This window comes from Aricia agestis, chromosome 4, assembly GCF_905147365.1.
Source record: "Aricia agestis chromosome 4, ilAriAges1.1, whole genome shotgun sequence".
Classification (NCBI taxonomy): Eukaryota; Metazoa; Arthropoda; class Insecta; order Lepidoptera; family Lycaenidae; genus Aricia; species Aricia agestis.
In genome coordinates, this window is record NC_056409.1 from 1863846 (window position 1) to 1881536 (window position 17691).

Here is a 17691-nt window from a genome sequence, read left to right on the forward strand (position 1 = left end):
TTGTATAGATATGACTGAATCGAGATCGTGGTTCGGTTACCGCTATGTTAATGATACTCCCAAGTCCCAGTAAACTGAATGCAGTAGAAAGTGTCACAATGTGGGCATGCACTGATTCTAAAGCTCACGTAGACTGCTACGTGGTGTAGAGTCTCAAATATTCTTATGCCCTGAGTCTAAAGTTTGTACTATATCTAGGACCGATTTCGCCAGTCTGAGTTAACTTAACACTGGGTCAAATATATTTTTTCTCTCTTTTATCCATGGAAGAAAATACATGATTTTTCAACATAGACTTAAATTTCAAACGATTGGAATAGTTCTTAAAAAATTAGATAAGAAAAACACACAGAAGTTTAGAGAATAAGACGACTATGGTAAAGTCCTTGCGTTATCATCTGGGACAAAAAACATTTCGTAAGAATGTTATCAATGCACAAAAACAAAGCGCAATAGATTTAAACGACGTCAGAGGTTATCTGGCACCCTGAGAACTGTGTCATTGGTATACTAACCCTATTACAAATCCTACTACTGATAATAATATTATACTACTACTATCTAAAACTTCAAGGTTCAGATAAGTACTGAATATATTTGGAGCTGTGAAATTCCGTTGATAGCTATGATTACATAGTATACGTTTTTATCTTTATTTTGATGATATAAGACTTACATACAATGTAGGATGTTTGAGGCACTATCTTTTAGGAACTCTACATACGAGATTTATTTGTTCTGATTGTGCTACTGTCTAATACTTTATTTCAATTAATTTTAATATTATTTTAAACAAAGAATTCAACAAAATAAACGTGTCCATGGTATTTAGGCGACATTAAAATTAGTAGCTTTATAGCGTCCATAATAAGTAATGTTTGAAAAATAATGAAACAGACTCTTCTATGTTTAAAATTATCTCTTTGAATACCTTCCAATTTCCATGATCTGAGGTCAAAGTGTTATTAGTTTTGACAAGAATTGCATCCACTTAGTTCCCTGAAATACTTCATCATACGAGTAGGTGACGCCAACGCTAACGTTCCCAGCAATTCAAAAGGATTAGTTTTTTTACGCCAGAAAGGGACAACACGATAAACATATTCCGTCCCGCTCTTGAACCGATTTCGGTTCCGACAAAAAAATGTTGTTTTGATCTTTTTTCGTCACGGGAGCACAGTAGAGAATGTACTACGCCGACGCTCCGTAGTATTTCACAAGTGATAAATGCTTTTATTTACACTTCGATTACGTTTTTGTGACGCTTTTTATTGGCTGTTATACTTTCTAACTGATCACTAACAAATTATACAACGCTTTGGAGTAAACTACGAGATGAGACGCATAAAATATGTAGAGCTATCTAATAGCGACCAACTTTGTCAATAAAAATCATCTGAGTAGTATTAAATTAAATGTAATTTTGAATTGAAATATAATTTCTAATGAGCTTGCAACTACCAGTGTTCTTGATTCATATTCAAATTTTAATATTCAATTATATGTTATTCGAAATACAAAACATGTTATTTTCGTTATCGCCAGTATTTGGGTCAGCGTGTTTCGCAGTCGCTTATCTCAAATACAATACAATTCGTATAAAAATAACAAATTTAATTGATCAGAAATTGTTCTATCTGCGGGGAAGCTGGCCGGCCACTAGATGCAATCTCGCCCGAGATGTGCGGTCAACGACCCCCGAGAGAGACGACGCTATACGCGCGAGCGAGACAGGAAGGATGCGCGTACGCACCAAAAAGGAATGAAAATATTGTATTATTGTTTGTAATCCTTTTAGTGCGTGGTGGATGTGTGCGTCTAACCCTGACACGCTTGTTATTGTTCGAATACGAACGCACAGACAGACAGAATGGTAATCTGGAACTATTCAGACCTGCACAATAGGAACAAACGATAAATGAGGCCGATTCCAGAGCTCGAGCCATTATTTATAAACGCTGTGTTTAGTTGAATAAGGAAGGGATTAGTTTAAAGTTCTGTTTCTTATTCTAATTCCAGACGAACGGACACGTCTCCGTCGTTTCAGATCGGTGTTCAATAGGTTTTGATATGGAAATCGATGTTTTGGTACATTTTTCAATGAGGATAAAGCTTCAAACGAAATATTCTATGGCATAAATTGCTGTTGTAAAAAAAACATTCCCGCCAAACATGAGCTGCGATTCCCATAGGCCGCGATAATTTCCAATAATTATGCAGCAACCGTACCCGCGCGCTGCATCCACGAGCTGCCACAACGGACAATGTGCATTCAGCCATTCTTATTCAAATACAAAAAATCCTCATAAAACGTACTGTTTATTGCTCAAAATACACAAATAAGGTCCCATGGTCGTCGTGGGGTCAAACCGTCCATTGTCGCCCCGAGGAGCACTATGGAGTAGGTTACGGGGGGACAAAGGTGGTGACATCTAAGAAAGAATAGACCCCAGCTGGACATAGGTTATGTAAATGAGTTTATAATGGGCAAAATTTAATTGAGTTTATAATGGGCAGAATGATGAATTTCTTTGGTCGGGGAGGCGCGATAATGATAATGACTCGGCTTTATTTAAAATTTGAAATTGGAATATTTTTTCGTCATTATACATCGCGCAACAATCATCACCATAGTGGCGCTATATTAAAGCTTTACATAAGAACCAGCATAGCATTACCATTTACTATAACATTACATACAACGGTTGTGGGTATACGTTTCATAATAGCGCGAGGCGCGAGCGTGTATTACGAGAAACGTCAGCTCGAATTGCATTTTTATTTAACCATTTGCTGTATTCTGATACTCGCCGATCGCAATATCCAAATCGTAACACTGGTTTCTGTTGCTACACAATTGTTTAACCGTACAGTACCCGAAGCCGAGCAAAATTTACGACGGCAATAATAAGCATGCTCCGAAAACTTACAGTTAAAATCCAAGAGCAGAACTAAGCAGGCTTAAAATTATGATGTTGCAATAGCGATTTCACGGTGAAGCGGCACCAAGATTGTTTCGTCTCAATTCAGTAACAAACGAAAAGGCGCACATCATGGAAAAAGCCGTTTGTACCTTTTATAAGTTATCTCTGTGGTGTTAAGATAAATAAGTCGAGAGAGGAAGCTAGGGAACAGTTAGGGTAAACACGTCGCACGTGCGAGCTCTAGCCCTTAGTTTATTTACCCAAGATACGGTTCCTGTAGGGAGAGCAAATGGCCTTGTACACATTACGCAATTTCAACACTGGAGTAACGGTATTTTTCCTTTTAAACGATGAAATTATTTATTAATTTGCGTTCATAGATTTGATCCCAAAAAATGAGACATCAAAAGCTCTAAAAGTAATCACACCATAGTCCCTAAAACTGCTGAACCATCCCACGACAATTTAAAAGCACAATGTAAATCAAAGCAATTACATCCTTCGAAGTTACAAGGCATCTTAAAGTAACAATATATCGATGGGGAAGGCGCATTCACCTCGGCACAATGCGAGCTGCAGGTCGTACAAAGGATTCTGCAAGTGACCCACTGAGGGATAAGGTCAAAGACCCAGGACCCTTTGCAGACCTGCGGCTCGAGCATTGTGCAAAAAAGATCACATCAATATTGATGTCAATTCTTTTGTGGGGTTGAGGTTTTGCGAGATCTCTCGACAAAGACGTCTTAAGTTCCTTCGAAAGTACCGAAGATTTTATAAAGAATGAAGCCATAACAGAAGTATGTACGTACTCAGCAATCGTTCTTTATCTGTAGTTATCACTGACACTATTTTTAAGATAAACAAGTAGTCACGGCGACTGACAGTCTACAATTCAAAACGCAACGATGTGAATAACAAAGACTTAAAATGTACCCAAAAAAATTCAATCTTTGCCACCAAATAGCTCTACCATCAGAAATTATTTGTCGGCAATGCAGCTTTCGAGCTATGGTTGTGTGAAACACTTATCAGAAAATAGTTGGCATAATGTTGGCAGTTGGCACAGTTTCAGACAGCTCCTCTTGTTTACACAATCTGTCATCCTCAGCTGCGGATGTTCAAACATCGGGCGAAATGTATTTTCAGTGCATCCCCTGACTCACGGCATAAATATTTGTGGGAATCCATTTGTTAAAGATAAAACTGCAAGCTTTAGCGCATTATTTATGTGTTCGAAACTAACGCAGACGACGTCTGCATACCGTTTTCGGATTCCTTGAGAACTCACAAGGACCCATTCGCTTTCCAAAACTCAACGAAGTGGACTATTTGTTTTTCGAAACTATCCATGCCTACGAAAGTGGTTCCCATGTTGATTATAGCTCATATTTTGACTATTCTAATTAAGCCCCGACGACCCTCCCCTAAACGTTGAAAAGATTTGGACATTAATTTGTGGGAACGGGCCACGCTCACTGATTTTGTCGAGCGGCCGTGCTCTATTGTTTATTCATATATCCGGCAATTTCAATTAAAAGTTTATTTATTAAACGAATCTGTCGGTGAACCAGCTACAAAACTTTCTAATATCTCTATCGCCTCTTTCCAAAAAAAAAAGTAACATTCGAAACTTAAACACGGAGCGTTAATGTAACTAATTGATTACTTCACTGGTGCAGATAACGGTATCGATGGAGCAACCTTGTGCGCACGAGATAAAGTCAACACTATTGATACGGCACAATACAACACAAGTTAGACAAAAAATGTTACGTAAAATATCGGGCATGACTCGTCGTGAAAATTTAGTAACTGAAAAATTAAAGCATTGCATTCTGATCTGGAAATTAGAAATTGAAGCATTGAGAACCGCTATAAACTTGCAGAGTTCTTTGTCTTACAATAAAACGTTAAAATTTAACTTTTAAATTTTTATTGTTACAATGTTAACCGTTTTGTTTAATTATTATTTTCACAGGTTACAATTGTTGCTCGAAACTTTCATCTTATGCAAATAGAAAATAATTACAGATGTTTAATCTCGTAATTATGTTTAGGAATCGAAGCGTATGCTCAGCGGGGACACTGGGGTTTAATTGTGAACCGTATGCATTGCAAAGTAAGGTGTATTTTTGACGTGAACTAAAATGTTTTGATAGTTTAAAACGGTGGGCACTGTGCATATGCAAATGTATGCTAAATCAGCCGGCCGCGTATGATTCTGCATATTGTGGGAATATCAAAAGTTTTGTGTTTATTGTTTTATTGTTGTATTGTGTGTGAACGTGTGGCTTTGTTGTTGAAAATGCAACTGACATACATAAAATATTATGAACGTCGTTTACATTCATATTCGAAAGACTTAGTGTGATGTCCTTTTCCAAGACGTCACCTTTAATAAGACACCTTTTATTCGCAAAATAGTAATGTGTATTATCTCTTATTTGTTATAATATAATATTTCTTACTAAAAACCTTGTACCATTTTAAATGCGTATTTGGTAAATATGTGGAGCTTCGGAAACCTTGACATTTCACCGCTCCATTATGTCAACGAGACTACATAGTTGTCACAACTCAAGGCGACTAAGAATTAATATATTTTTAATCATTTTAATGAATTTACTTACATAAAAATGCGGCAAGTAATTTAAAAAAGATATTTATTCTATAACCTGAAAAAATAAGAATTAAATGCCTAAGTGAAGAAGGTTGCAGGAACGGGAATTGCAATAAATATCGATAAACAGGTGCGAGATGCAACAAAAGTATCATAGACAGTTGCAACAAGAGTTGGACAGTTGCAACAAAAATGTGATAGACAGTTGCAAGCTGCAACAGATGTGTGATAGATGTTAGAGTTCCCCGATGAGATTTCATAGATTTGCATAAGCCGCGAGTCGCGAAACAGGTCAGTGCAGTCCGATTTCCCACGGAGTTGCATTTTGCGTTCGTTTTCATAAATATGCTAATTTCAAAATAGATTAATTGATACAGTAACTTCAAATTTGTTTGAATATCTTATGATAATGGTGTGTTTTGCGACCAAAATTATGCTTTCGGGTTTTTGGGTGACGAATGCAAATTTGCCACTTTATAAGAAGCCGCTTTAATCACAATCGTTTTTATAGCTACAGTACAATTAAGTTCTAAAAACTGTCTGACCGTCTTTAAAGTTACGACAAAAACTTTATGTGGGCAGTTGGGTAGATCATAAAAGTGTTCATTAGCAAAATATCGCTTGATCCTCTACTCATTAGGTCATTGGATTTAGGTCTTAGGTATTAAAAACGTCTGAAGCTAATAAAACCGAGTGCTATGACCTTTAAAGAATTTTCCAAAAATGAAAAAAAAACAATATTTATGTATTTCAACAAAAAAACATTTTAATATGGTTATTTGTTGTAATTTATTCAAAATTATTTTATGTACAACATACTCGTCACAGTCCTAGAAAAGCACTCATTATACGTGTGTTTATTGTGCTATTTACTTTTATGATCACATTTTGTTTGACATAATGAAAATATTAATCACATAGGTACGTACTACGTAGAAGATGAGAAGTATCAAGCCAAGAAAGTAACCTTGCGTAACATCCATCATCCACCATCCACCCATGGATGTGGGAAGACAACTTGGATCATTAATAACTTCAATGAGGAAACAGACGTTATAATAACAACGACAATCGAAGCAGCCGAGGATCTAAAGCAAAGGCTATCGCTACGAACTGGCAACAAAGTTAAATATAAAGTTCGTACCATGGCCTCTTTGCTGGTAAATGGGACAAAAGAAACCTACAAAAGGTTGATAGTTGACGAGGCCCTCATGAACCATTTCGGCTCAATCGTCATGGCGAATCAGTTAACAGGCGCCAACGATGTCATCCTCATTGGAGATATTAACCAACTCCCGTTTATAGAGCGTGAAAACCTCTTTAAACTTTAATTACACTCGTCCAAACCTGGTAACCAGCATCACCCAGGAGTTGTCTTGCACACACAGGAGCCCTATGGATGTGGCATACGCCTGGTCTATAATAACATATATTCATCGAAGGAAATTGTGCGGTCCCTAAAGCTAATGAAGTACACAGGAGCGAGAATACCTAAAACCGATCTAAATACCCTGTATCTTGTCCACACACAAGAGGAGAAAGCAGCCCTCACTAATACAGGCTATGGATCGGGAACGGACTCTCGCGTTCTCACAATCCATGAAGCTCAGGGATTGACGAGTCCCTCGGTGATCATCATACAGACCAAGTCCCGAAAGATGGCAATCCATGACAGCGTTCCTCATGCAGTTGTAGCCATATCCCGGCACACTAACACCTGTGTCTATTACACTGACACTGATGGAGACGCTGTGGCAAGCTTCATAAAAAGAGCCACGGAGGTGTCAACCGAACACATAAAAGATTATAACATAAAAATGGCTATAAAAGACAGGAACGATAAAGTCCTAAGCCACATGGCGGGTAGATTCGACACAGAACGATATCTCTTTAACACCCTAGAAACTCCACCCAGCTTGAGTGACCCCTCTCCACCAAGCCAATGTCACAACATCTAAAGGCAAAGGGTGGAGCAGCATAAAATCTAAGGAAATCGGAAAATGTCGGACCTACTGGCCGCCACACCGACTGGGAATGTAATTTATAAAACAATAAATATATATTTATTTATTATATGTATAATATATTATAGTCTATTCTACTAAGTATAATATATTACTTATATAAAAAAAAAAGTGTCCATGGCGTGATGGACCATAATTAATTAAAATTCATAATATTATTTCAATTATCCTTGGTGCGAAAAATCAAATTAATAAAATAACAAAAAAAGGATATGGATGAACAGTCCATAGACGGCCACAATTTTATAAAAAAAAAAACCTTGCGTAACACCTGGTGTATATTTTTATTGTTAAAGGGGTTAGATTTATTTCATAATATCGTAAAGTATGTTAAAACACCTTTACTAAGTAGCAAATTAATTCTTGCTATTAGAAATGCTACTATCTACTGTTCAGCTGCTAGGTACATCCAAAATGTCGATGCCGTTAGTTGATTGAGGTTCGACTCACGTACGGCGAAGGTACTTTTACCGTTGCCACCTACTTCTATAACAGCTTTCTTATATACTTATATAGATTCTTGTGTGGAAATGTGGATTTTTTAAAGTCCTAAATCGACGAATTAGTAGAAAAACTACTAGAAAGTAAAGACTCTCTAATTCTTTGTTAAGCGCACGACGCGCGACCTATACGTAGGTTTTTTACGATATCCCAAAAATGTAAATCAAAATTAAGCCCCATAAGTTCTCCGGTAATAAAATCATAATCCTTATTTTAATGTTAAAGCAATAAAACGGCTAACGTTATTCAGACAATGGCTAATCGCATTTCCTTTCCCAAGGCCTCCTGACCCATATTCATAGGTTCCTTGGACTTCGCTGCTTGACCAATCGAGTTTACGACCCCGTCGATACTCCTTACCCCATCCTTACCCCTTTCTCATGAACGTTACTCGTCAATTCGAATAATAAAATCATAAAAATTTAATGCGTTTATGCAACGCATATATTGCATAAAATAGTTTGGTAATGTCCTATTTTATTTTTATTTATTTTCATGTTTAATGTTTAAACTGTTAAATTTAACTCTGATAACATTTTTTTGTTTGAAGTGGTATAATGTTTTGCATCTACCGCATGTAAAAGATTCATCTTCGGTCAAGTATGAACAGTGTTGAGATTTTTTGTCCGGAGTCACCCAAGGTTCAAAATTCAAATCGTATCGTTGGGTGGTCCTTAATCGATAGCATCTATTGGGACTACCGAATAATCGGGAACCATAAAACAACTCATTATGTATTCCTATAGAATACAAATCACAAATAAGTGTTTAAGGATTGAAGACGACAAATATCGAGATCAAAAGTGATCCGGCCTCTTACATTTTGGAAACGCCTAAATCTGGTGATAACGCGCACTTTACCTTTAAAAAGTCCTTAAGTGGCGACTTGAGTATTCGTTTAAGTGCCACTTTTTCCTTTTAACTTTTGCTGTTGCTGAATTCTAAAACATCAATTTTAAATTTTATGTGTTCATTGTTTAACGAGACAGGCATTTTAAGATTTGTATTTTCAAAGAAGATCTAAAGCTAAAAAAAGATCTAAAGCTCTATTTACTAATCTGCTAAATTCATCTCACAGTAACAAGGCCTCGTTTGTAACTAGGTTAAACGTAGTGTTTGTTAGCTAATAGAACATGGGAGGTGCAACTCAATACTCATCTACAGCAGATGTGCCGGACTTCTAAACCACTACACCGATTACCGTGCGCCAAATGGTGCCGTCCATCTGGAAGAGCAGTGACATCATGTTCGCGTATCGTGTTTCTATTCGTGTCACTTCACCACAGAAACACGTGAAATTTCCAAAACTTCATGGCGGGGATTCGACCCTTCTAGGATACAAATTGCATACTAAATACAAATAAAAATAAATCGGTGTTATCCATAAAACAGTAAAAAGAGTACCGGATAGTGCTGATTTGCGGCAATCAAACTACGTTTAAGGAAAAGTCCATATCGAACGAATCATTACCCCCGCGGTTGTGGTTGAATATTTAGAGCAACTCAAATTGCGGACAATATAAAAGGGCAATCAGAGAACACATTCGGTGCAATATGTTTGCGAAATCAGTCCCCGAGACGGGACAATAATATGATTCCGTGGAGCGAGACCACTTTATGTCAACCATAACATGAAGCAGACGCGCAAGCGCAAACGAGCAGCTACTGAACCACACCGGAGAAGACTGTCACTAAATTACCCAACCACTTTTCTATATTGTCCGTCCGTTACGAACTGATTTATGGAGTAGCAGCTCATCAGAGACGCGAGCGAGGCGATTCGGTCTAAGCAATGATAAATAAATGACAACCGCTTAGCGTCGATCCCCGAGTTGATCGCGTATGTTTCCCACGCATCACGACACGGCAGGTCTAATTAAAAAGTAAGATCGAGGCTCGAAACGCACGATCGCATACCGTTCTAAGAACAAACTAGATTGGAGCGATTAAGCAACAGAAAAATTTGAAGATAATAACCGTCCGAAACCGACACGCAAGCTGTGTTCCCAAGCTCCGAGCTACCGCACGGGAGTCTGAACATAAATCGATGGCACAATAAGATCAATAACTCTTTTGATAACGGATAAAACGGTAGCGCAAGAACAATGCCGACCATTGTCCGAGATATTGTTCAGGTTTGTTCTACCATTGTCCGGCGATGATGCTGGACCGCTTCGGCGTAAACATCGGTTTACGATGACCCGAGAGTACAGCGATGACCTCCGCATAGAGCTCCCGGCTCCCGCTCATCTCGCACAAAGGCGGTGGGATCAGAGGGGCGAAGCTGCTAAGTATTTCACTAACAATAGACACAAAGAATGGTGTGTGTTTACCCATGAATGTGGATTATGATGCACAATAGCCGGTGCTATGCTAATAAGTACAACAGGTTCACGAAGCTTTCTCAAGATAAGTCTACGTGTATAACGAATTCGCGTTTCGAGTTAAATCGTGCATATTTGGGGTGGACATTGTCTCGTGTAATCCCGCTCTTAAACGCTCTATTTAGACGTTCGCAGCAGTTGCCGCGGCGATTGTCATAGATACGACGACTATTCACCGGCTCTTTCATGCCTTGTTACTTGATATGCAAAAATTTCGTTTGTCATTGTAATTGGATATCAAATTATCTAGCTCCATTCTAATTCCCATGTTGTTGAAATATCACGGGGACCTGCTCGCTATTGTGTGCTCCTATCTAAATTATGCCTAGCCCGAAAACTGCCGCAGCCGAGTATATTTTAAGAATCCAATTAAAAATATCTATAAAAGGGTCAAAAGGAACGTCCCGAGATATTTATCATCGAAATACCGAAAAGCCGTATTTATTGATACGGTAGCTAATCGGTTGGCCGTAAAATAAATTCGGATTGAGAAAAAATCAAACGCACGCCGAAATATCACTATGTAGATTACAAAGATATTTAACCGGTAGCCGATTGTCGAGAGCCATCTGCACTCGAGTGGTCGATAATGGAGGCTGGATGGTCCTTTGAACTCGCCGCGCCGCACTTTATTCCTTCATTAGCCTCTGTTTGCACTCGGTTATTTTAATACACCCGCCAACGAGTAATTCAAACATATGAATAATAAAAAATTACTTTCTTTTTCACACCCTCGCACCTCGCTGTGAACTTCGTAGCACAGAATATAAATTTATCCGTAGGCAAAACCTTCCTATACTGTTGTTTATTGCAGTCAGTAGCTGATTCCGACCATCATATCGCTTGTTTGAGTAAAAAATTAATAACGTAATTAAAGCCATAGAAATAAATAGAATGAAAGAAACTAATAAAATATTTCATAAGCAGTAAAAACTTACGTAGCGACTAAGCAACCGGTATTGCATCTTTTTCAATCGCAACGAGTAATTTTAATCGGTCATCCGATGGCGGAGCTTCATATCCTAGATCGACGACACCTGCTGGTCCTAACTAGTATGGGGTTAGTGAACTGTGGAGCTAGGAACACCCGCTTAGACCACATAACATACAAGTCTAGATAAAAACATACATACTACTCTACTGGCCGTAGAGGCGACAAGCTTCAACGGAGATTAAAGGATCGTCGAAGTAATTAAAATCGGAGCCATCGATCAGCGTCAAAACATGAATTATTATGACCATTATGAGATTCTAATAAGAATTTCTCCTAAAGATGATTCTATTTGAGCTGATGCAAATGGACACGAGCGTCAATTTCCAAGTGGTAAAAACTCGCAACGATAATACTTTATTGATGCCGATTGCAAATATTGGAAAGTGGCTTGATTATGCAAATCCAGCACCACTTGATTAGTAATCGGCCACGTTAGATAATACTGGTAATCCAGTGTCACTGAACTGTGTACTATTATCTATGACTTCAGAATCAGCTCATAATAAGTTTTTTATGGTATCACTTTTTATGAGTTATCGTGTACTCTATTTTTAATTATCGTTTTGGTGAATCGGATCATGAGATCAGTGATGTCAATAAATAAAAATTATCGTGACTTTCATTCTATGTTAAAACATATTTTACTGCCACAGATAGAGCTGTACTTGGAAATGTTATTACAAATCCATCTTTAGTTGAATTGCATCAGCCATATGTTGCGACTTGTGCGTTACAGCTATTTCTATTACCTCTAACGTCTTCCTCATATCTTACGTGTATCTTCTTCGGAGTAGTTAAACAGGCTCGATGTTTCATTTTCTAAGCGTGTCCACTTTAAAAATCTTGATAGATATCCATCCGAAGTGCTTGGGCGTGATTGCAAAACGCACGAGCTCATAATCACGAGTGCATTTGTGCTCGTTGGACACGCAACAATGGTTTCCTTCTCACTTACTTTCACAATTACGTCGCAGACAACAGTTTCTAGTTTCTACGCTATCTACGATCGGGCTCGTTGTTGCCAAGTAAAATGCTGTATACTTCGACCTTTGTATTTATTCACTTGGAACATAATTAATTCTGCGTCGATAAATTATTACTTTTTTGTTCCAACGAAGGTGTTTTCTTAGTTCTTACCGATCGCTAACTTTTTAAGATTATAAAGTATTTCATTCTGATATATTGTTGCCGATCATAACGTTTCTATCATAATCACTTATTGCTCATGCATTTTTTTTTATATCTTCAACTCGGAGTCACAAAAACGATTGGAACAGACGTGCGGTAACATTGGCGCAACTTATCACTGGATACGTCAATCACTCTTAAGGTTTTTGTCAAGTGCACTAGACTCAGCCCAGGCAAACGTGTTCTGAGTTCTAATTCAGTTGGCACATTACATGTTACTAGTTCCTACAGTACTGCAAGAGTCATGAAATATATTTTAGTAGCCTTATAAACCGAATTGATTTACAAATGAATATGCGATGTGAAATCTTAGCCAAATTAAAACGTCCTGAAACCGCTTCAAGTACTTAAGCCGTATATAAAACTAATACATAGATTTAATTAAGAAAAATACATTATTCTACTAAAAATGTTATGTGATTGAACTAGAAGTATTAAGCTATATGAAACCGAAAGTTATGTATAGAATTATAGAGTACGGATATATGAGCGTGTACAACGCTACAATGATTAAATAGGCTTATAAACTAACCTGGATTATCAACAAGAAGCCCGTGACTCACTAGACAATAAAAACAAAGCTGACTTTAGTATTTCCCGTCGCAATGATTCACCCCGAGGTAAAGTATGAAATTCGAGCCGATTTTTGATACATTTACCTCTACACTCATCACCTTGAGTTTGAAGAACCAACATAAAAAGCAAAAATTTTGAAACAATACATACTAAGGTCTACATCTACATATTTTAGTAGTTTTGTTTTCATTTTCATAAACTCTGTTGTATGTAAATGACAATCTATCACCCTGTCTCTAAAATTTATCTCAGTCAAGTAGAGGGATAAAAAAATACATCGACCGCAATTTGAATAAACCATATCAGATAATATTGAACAACGCTAAGAGGGATACAATAAGCTACCTGCTTGTCACTTATTTGTTTAGGCGTCCACGGCTAAAACCAGTAGCCGGGCGAAACATACGTACAAGTTATACGGATACGTTCTCGCAGGATGTGTTTTTTTTGTCTTATTCAGGCGAGTCCATTTGAGCTAGACCTGTTATGACTATAAATAGTATTAAATACTATTTTCTCTACTATACGTCGTATTAAACAGCATAGTTTTGTAATATTTTCATTGAACATTTATAAAATGTTACCAACAATTCCGATACTAACAGTTGCGGCATTTGTAATATTTCGTAGTATCCGCTATTGGCGAGCGTTTTGACATGAGATCGCCTTTCACTTGACCTAGATATTTGGGAACTGGTTCGTAATGACAATGCAACCGAGGTCCGAGCGGCAGTACTACTACTTGCGATACCACTTCGTTTCCTTTAGGGGAAATCTGAATGGCGTGACCTAATGCAATTATACTAGCATCCGATATTGAAGAAAGATTAGCGGCAGCTGCAACTACAATGTAAGTTACAATGATAACTTCTTTCATATAAAAGTAGAGAAAATGTGATTCTTAATTTTTACCTATTCAAGTTTACTATGAAATTCATCACAGTTATAATATGCACCTTCCACGGTGAACAGTTACTAGTGCAGTTCGTTTATAATGAACCTAACGATCGTATAGCCCTAGTCACGAGAAATAAAATGCGCCGCGCTGCGCTAGAGCAACAGGCGAGTAACCTGTTTGTTTCGGAGCGCGGTCGCGCCCACGCCCGATAAATCCGCGCCCGTCTTTTTTTATCCCCCCCCCTTCCCCCCACATCACCGTGCTCTATACAAACGAGATTACGTGCAGCACGGGACGCGCTCGATCAAGTTTAGACTTGTTTGGAAGCTATACGTCATTGGAACCAGTCCCAAGTCCGACGGATCGTTAGAAATATACGTTTTAAAATCCTTTACGATGTTAACTTTTCTTTTGCGAATTGCGTGGGCTCAGCGGCTCGCTCGCAGTCGTGTAGCAGACAGCAGTACGTTCAATTACGAAACCTTTACATTCATTATCGCACTCACTTTTGTAAGTAAATGTTGTGCAATTTATTCTGAACGTTTTGAGCTACTGACATTTGGGCGGCATGTGCACCGTGCACGCCGACCTGACGAAACGTTTCTCTGCGGTTAGCTCCATTCTTCGTACAATGTATGCGATTGCTACAATTTTCTCGGAATTACCAGAGATAATTTATGTCCACGGCGGTTTCGATAGCCGACGTTAATGCACTCGTATATAAACTTCTCGAGTCCTCATTATTTATTCCGGTTGGACGTTTAACTAAACACTGAATATCTGCCGAAAGGTGGAAACGACCGCCGGCAATGAGGGTTGTGCGGGAAGCGTGACTAAAAACCTTAATTCGATGCATCCCTGGATGAGACCTTCACGTCTCCTGTCGAATTACATTATCCTGCGACGTTTTTTACCCCCGAGCATCAGAGATTCCGCTCGGGTGCAGCGGATGCGTGTCTATCAGCCCCGGCCTTCGCTACGTCGGACGTGCACTGCATTCGAGTCGCAGATACAAATGAAGTCAGCAAATTGTTCTATTGCATTTTAACATGGCAGCATAAAAACGAAGGAACAATGATTAAGATGTACAATGTACTATCAGCGAAGTTGATTCCTAGTCAGATGGGGGACCTACGTACATAGTTTGGTCGCGTTACGTCAAACCTAGCCGACAGATCACAATTAACATTGAATTGACATGAGCCGACCAGACCAGAGTCAATTTGAACATGTTTCATCATGCTGGGTAAGGCATTAGTAATCCGCGCGCCGGCTGATATGAAATACTACGTACAACGTATTTTCAAGATCACTTCTGAGTCGGCCTCGCTAGTTCTGTATTCTGTTGTTTGCTCTGGTCCGACCAAATGGCGTAGGTCTGTCAACTGCCTAGTTTCATCGATGGTACCAGAGACCAGTATTTTCCTTAGTAACATAGTTAATAATCATCGAATCGATGGCATCAGATAAAAATATGTATACTTGTATTCAAGAATACATGGCGGGACTCTCGGGAAGGCTTCGAATGCAATGTAATGCAATCGAGCAAATTGATAGTCGCGGTAAAACGATCGCAAGTCATTCAACTTTCTTTTAAATGTTTTTGATCCAGTTCACACCTGGCTTCGACAAATGTTGAACTCGAGCTAACAAATGTTGAACTCGAGCAACAAAATTCATGAAATGAAAACATAATTCATGTATTCAGCGGTCGCTCGCAAGTTGAACGTTCCGAGGATCGTCACGAAATATTTAGGTCGCCCGAAATAACCCAGCCACTTTGGCAACTCAATAAACTAAACTATACCTCGTTAGCGCTGCAAGCTGCGGGAGACGAAATATTTTTGTAACATCTCGATTTTACTGCAGTCTGCATGTAAAGGTTAGAACTTAGAAGAAAGGTAGAGATCGTGAATAATTTATTATTGGAATCTTTTTACCTAAGAAAATCAGTAATGCAATAAAAATAATCTTAATAGCACGTGATAAAATTGATTTATTATCATTATTGACGAAAATATTACAATAACAGTTTAGTATAATTGTCGTACGTTACTCGTATTAGAGCTAAATGTAGTGATAAAAGATTGATAATAATGTGCTCACTAAAATATTATAAGTAGCGCGTTGTTTGAACAGAGCACGCTAGCCGCACGCGCTTGCTCACAGCTCAAGGCCATTTTGTTAACGCGTACGCCCGCATGTTTACGCAAGAGAACCAGGATAACGCAGCCGAATTAAATACACGACAAGCAGCCGAGAGTCACGACCTCGCGAACTATATCTGCGATTTCGTCGTGTTACACCTCGTCAGAAAATGGCGCGAAACGCTTCATTGAATGTTTGGCGGGAAACTCACATGTGAAAACTAAATGCGTATTATAATAATTATTAAGTCGTACTGTAAGTTTCTCTACATTACATGTCAAGTACATTAGCCTATTAATGGTTCAACAATTGATTTTAATACAAGGCTGGTACTATGTTGAGTAGTTTTTATTATTTAAGTAAATTCTAAACCTTCAAATGTCTCAAAGAGGAAACATTTAGTATTTTACTTTTTTCCTCCTTTTGAGGATTTTAGCTCATGTAGCATTCTAGCGTGATTCTATTAGATGCCTAGATTTTACACGACAGTGTGGCTCCCTAGTCCCTTGGGGAATTTACAACATTGTCATACGAATAGCTTTTAATCATATTAGCGTCGATTAACATAATATTAGCATAAATATGGCGATGTCCACGTGGTCTAATTTGGCGGGAAGCGACTATGAACGAGCACCAGTCGACCTTGGCGTATTACGTCACTGACATAGTTCCCGGCTGCACAAGTCACAGCCGACGCCAAAACTTTTTACTGTGATTCACTTGAAAACGATCATGAATCGTTATTATACTGGTTCCAGCGGTTTAGGAGTCTCGTTTCCTTGGCGACTCGCGCTTCAAGGCCTTTCTGCGTTTCGACCGCCGAATGTTTTTATAAATCTCGTTACGATAGGTATTCATTTAAATTCTTCGTTCCTGAGAGCGTGAATACTTTTGGCGCCATTATTTCCATTCGACGCTTTGCTCTTTTTCGCGTAACGTTGCGGCTTACGCAATAGATGAACCGAGGTGTTAGCAAAACTGGCGGATCTAATTACGTTTAGTAGAGCAAAACGTAATTAGGAGAATAACACGTGTCGTACTCTACATAGAGCTTGGAGTGTGACAAGCTGACGGCTCACATTCGGGTGGCAACGACTCCGGGCGAGAGCTTTGTTTTTTACTACCTGTGATGGTTATCATCATTTGCAAATCATTTCGTAACTAAGCCTACTCATTCAAATGTTCATGCCTATGAGGCCATGACTCAATCTTAAAGTAATCTGACAAATCGTGTCGGCTTTTATTATAAAGTTGGCTTTCTAAAGTTCGACAGTCTTTCAAAACCTAATCTTTTACTGTATCGACTTTAGTTATACTGTCGTCGTTACCGCTCCACCATGTAGTTCACAGGACTCGTACACGCTAAGCAGGAACAGTATCTCACGAGGCTCTCCCATTATACGCAGATTAAACAGTAGTAAAAAGATCGTAAAA

At 38.5% G+C, this 17691-nt stretch overlaps 1 protein-coding gene across 2 annotated transcripts in view; it reads left to right on the forward strand.

The window, feature by feature from the left end:
• The window catches only part of LOC121726055 (cyclin-dependent kinase inhibitor 1-like), a 40926-nt gene that overhangs the window by 20553 nt on the left and 2682 nt on the right, over positions 1 to 17691 (forward strand). The gene's annotated exons all lie outside the window — the stretch shown is intronic.